Genomic DNA, 4,854 nt, shown 5'->3' with positions numbered 1-4,854 from the left:
TAAGAAGAAGGCGCTCTAAATAACTATTAGAGAACAACATCTCTTTATAATTCTCTTAGAAGGCTAGCCTCTATAAAGAGTAGTTAACTTAATAGATAAGTAGTATAAGATTATTAGATCTCTCTATAATAAGTCTAGCTACTAAGGCAAGAAAGATACCTAGCGTAAGGTGTAGGCGCGCTACTATTAGAAAGAATAGTATAATTAAGTTAAACGCTATATATAGTTCTACTCTAAGTACTAATTATATATATTAGTAATAGTTTAAGAAGAGCTTTAGCCTATAGAGCTACTAATAATACTATTTATATAGATTACTATTAACGTTATTTATATACTGCCTAGCTATAATAGTAAGAAGTTTCTTATTATTACCTAAGACTACCTTTTGTAATAGGTAGAAGCTAAGGCTTTAGCTAAGAATAACTTAAAGAGCGTTTAGAAGTTTCTACTATATAATGTCTTTTGTTAATAGAGTATTCTACTTAAGATGTTAGCTAATAGAAGCTCTAAGAATAAGGGCCTTATTAAGAAACTTTAGAAGTAATAGAGAATTAATAGAGTTATTTTAAGTGCCTACTACTTTTAGAGGTAAGAACTTATTAAGCAAGAGTACGCGCCTATTATAGCTACTCTAAAGAAGCTTTCTAGTAACTAAGTAGATAACTTACCTAACGTTCTATAAACTAACTATACTACTATTAAGTAATCTATAAATAAGATACTAGCGTACTTAGTCTTAGGCTAGCAGCACATCTTGCCTATTAAGCTATCTATTCTAACTTAGTAGACGCTTCTATAGAATAACGTTTAGAATATATCTACTCTTCTTATAATATAAGCCTGCTAGTTTAACTATAGAGATAAATAATTTAAGAAGTCTATTAACTACACTGTGCGTCTTAAGTATAAGAACAAGAACTATTTTAACTAGTTAAGAGTTCTTTAGCTAAGTAAGCTTTCTCTAGATAATCTTATTCTATTAAGAGACTCTTTCTACAAAAATAACTAATCTACGCTTACTAAGTTTCTACCTAAGTAGAAGAGGCTATTTTACATTAGTAGCGTTAATAAGAAAGGTTAGTATTAGTTAGAAGAGCTTAATAGCACCTTTTTCTAAAGTTATACGCTAGAAAACTATCTAAAGGCCTTTTACTAGCGCACAGTAGTAGATCTTACTAAGATTAATAGGCTAGACTACGCTGCAACTATATCTCTTACTAATAAAACTAATAATATAGATTAAGAAGTAAGTAGTAATAATAATAATAAGACGCCTAAATAGCCTACGTATAGCTAAGATATTTTAGATACTCTAGAGTTAACTAAAGTTTAAAGAAGCCTATAGCTAAGAGCTTAACTAGATAATCTATTAGTTAATGTAGAAGAGAAACAAGATATAGAATAAGCATTATCTAGACCTTAGTAATTATTAGTAGTTATTCTAACAAAGAAGCTAGATTTTAACTAGAATAAGTATTAGGTATATATATTATAGGCATAGTTTTAAGTAGTTTTAGATATATATATATTAAACACTATAACTAAGCTCTAAACTACGTTTATAAATACATATAAAAAATAGCTACTACTACTTTAGTCTATAACTAAGCAACGTACCTACTTCTTACTCTTCTTCTTCTTCTTACTAGAGATCTTCTAAACTAATAAGCCTTTAGACTTAGATAGAGTAAGAAATTTATTACTCTTATTATTATTAATATCTATAGCTTTAGTAGAAAGCGTAGTAAGCTTATAAGTGCGAAGAGTGCGTATAGAGGTAGGTAGTAGTACTAGTTTCTTTGTCTTCTTAGTAGAAGTAGACTTTATAGTACTCTTAGAAGAAACGCGCTTACGCTTAGAAGATAGTAGAACTAGAAGACTCTTTAGAGTAGCTATAGCCTTCTCTAGCTAAGTAAGCCTTAGCTTATAATTCTTCTTAGAGATACTCTTACTATAGTTACTAATATCTAAGTTCTAGAACTTCTTAGTAGAATTATAGTTACTATTACTAACTAGCTTCTTAGAAGTACGCAGAGCCTAAACTATAGAACTCTTCTTATATAACTAAAGTGTGCTTAGGCTATTAGAGCTATTAAGAGAGAAGAATAGCTAGAATAATTAATAAAGAAGGCAGAATGCTATAAGAGGCTTATTAAGATCTACTAGCTTAGTAAATATAATCTTCTTACTAGAGAAGTTAGGCTAACCTAAGAACAAGTTAGCTATTATACTAATACTAAGAAAGTAGATATCTAAAAGGTAGTTAGAAACTTATAAGTAAAAGAACACTAAAGTTCTGCGCTCTTCGCGTAGTAATTAGTATAAGTTCTCTATAGTATTAGAAAGCTATTTAATATAACTAAGTAATATAACTTAAATAGAAGCTTTAAACTACGTTTATAATAGCTACACATTTTATTATATTTACTAAGCTCTTTATTCTTGCCTAAAGCTAACTTATACTTAATTACGCTAATAAGATAATAGTATATAAGAGTAGTAATAAGAGGCTTAAAGACAATTCGCTTATAGTTTATACTAAAAGAGAAGAACTTATAAAAGAATAAATAGTTCTTAGATATGTCTAGAAGCGCTAAATTAATTTTGCGCTTAATCTAAGGTTCTTTACTCTAAGTTAGAAAGTAGGCTGCTATAAGAACTAGTCTAGCTAGAGTCTCTAAAGTGTTAAAGTTAATAATATATTTATAGAGGTCTTTAATCTAGTTAATAGTAAAGTCTACGCGTAATATGTATATTACTACAAAGAAATATAATGTTAGTAGAATGTCTTTTAGAAAGTAAGAAAGAAAGATAGTAGACTTACTCTAGCTAATAATAGTATTAGAGGTAGAAATACGCTTTAGTAGCTTATGCAACTCTACTACCTAATTACTAAGAGCTTTAGGCACTAGACGCTTTTTTATAAGTAACTTAGAAAGAACTTTAGACTTAGAAGAGCTAAAGCTCTTAATAGAGAGGCTAAATTTCTTAATATTAGATAGAGTTTTATAGTAGTTAGGCAGTATAGTAGAGCGTAAAGTGTTCTTATCTATAATACTCTAAAGCGCCTAAGAGGCGCTTAGCGTGTAATTAAAGTTAAAATCTATTTATATAATACCTAAAAACGTCTTAATATTAATCTACTCTTAAAGGCTAAGAAGAGATCTCTTATTATTAGAGGTAGAGAAGTTAAAGTTATTAAAAGGCTACGCGTCTAGCTTAGTAAACTTATTAGCACTTATAGGTATAGGCTACGTAGTAATAGTAGCTAAATAGTTCTTAGCTATAGGCTTAATAGTTATTTTATTAGTAGAAGTTAGCTTAGAAGTAGTAGCCTCTAGCACAGTAATAGTAGATACTTACTTAGGTGTAGCGCGCAGAAGAGCTTATAGAGTAGTAGAGTAGGCGTTATTAAAGTTAGAAGAGATAATAGACGCGCTCTTAACAAAAAGCTACTTAATAGTCTTACTTTTAGGCGTAGTATTAATAGAGCTAAAAGCTATAGTAAGAATACGCGTAGAATAATAGTAGTAGTAGTAAAGTAAAGAGTAAAAAGAGGTAAAAGAGCGCGCAGAAGAGTATAAGGCAGTTAAAGCGTAGAAAAAGTAGAAAGTAGTAATAGAGATATTATAGAAGAATTTACTTAATATATTTACTACCTAAAGAGCTATTAAGTCTATAGTAATAGACCTACTTTTCTTATAAGAACTACTACGCAACACTAGATTACAACACTAGAATTTTAAAGCTAGCTAGCATGTAATAATGCTCTTAGAATATATTAGCAATATAAGAAGAATATTATAATACTATAATATAGAATGCAATATATTTAGAGTAGTTAGAAATTTAACTAAAGGCCGCTTAGCTAAAGCTATAGTAAAACTCTAACTAGACATCTTAAGTAGGCGCTTAGATTAGTATTTACTAATAAGAAAAGGCTCTTAGATAAGCTAAAGAACAGCTTTAAGAACTTTAGAAATAGATCTTAACTTTATAAAAGAATTATTTTAGTTTAGAAAGATATTAGAAGATCTTCTATATAATTATAAAGGTTGCTAAGGCTATTACTATTAGTACTTCTAGATTACAGCTTAGAATCTAGTATTATTATAATAACTACTAAGAACCTAAGAATATTATAATAGAAAGATTATATCTAAATAATATTTAAGACCTAAAGCTAAAAAAGAAGAGACTTTCTTTCTTTTAAGTATAGAAGAGAAGTAATATAAGTTTAGCTATTATAATATTATAGGCGTAAGAATATAAGGTAACAAGAGAAGACTTAGAAGTATATTATAATTTTATTTACTATAACTACAGAGTAGAAAGAATAGATCTAAGAGTTAATTAGAGAGAAAAAAGACTAGAGAACTATCTGCGCATAGAAGAGCTAGCAGAGCTAGAAGTTATAGAATTAGTAGAAGTTAAAGAAGAAACAAGCTTAGTAGTTCTAGTAGAAGTAGTAATAGAAGCAGTAATAGCAAAAGCCTTAGACTTAATAATATTATTACTAATAGTATTAGCCTTATTAGCAATAGTCTTCTTAGACTTAGGCTACTTATAAGGTTAACTACAACCTCTACCTAGAACCTAGACAAAAGAAGAAGTAGTATAAGAAGCGTAATAATAAGGTTTTCTAGTTAGCGTAACAGGCTTAAGAACACTAGTAGCTAAACTACTATTAGGCCTAATAGAAAGCGTAGTATCTAAAGTAGACTAGCTAGTAAATAGATTAGACTTCTTAAGTTAGCTCTAACTCTTAGAGATAGTTAACCTAGACTTATTATTACTCTTACTAAGAATCTTTAAGCATAGTAATAATAACTAAATATAAGTTGCGCTAGT

Source organism: Alternaria metachromatica, assembly GCF_023757995.1.
Source record: "Alternaria metachromatica strain BMP 0045 chromosome Unknown scaffold_12, whole genome shotgun sequence".
In the NCBI taxonomy this organism is placed as follows: Eukaryota; Fungi; Ascomycota; class Dothideomycetes; order Pleosporales; family Pleosporaceae; genus Alternaria; species Alternaria metachromatica.
Note: the sequence above shows the minus strand (reverse complement) of the source record.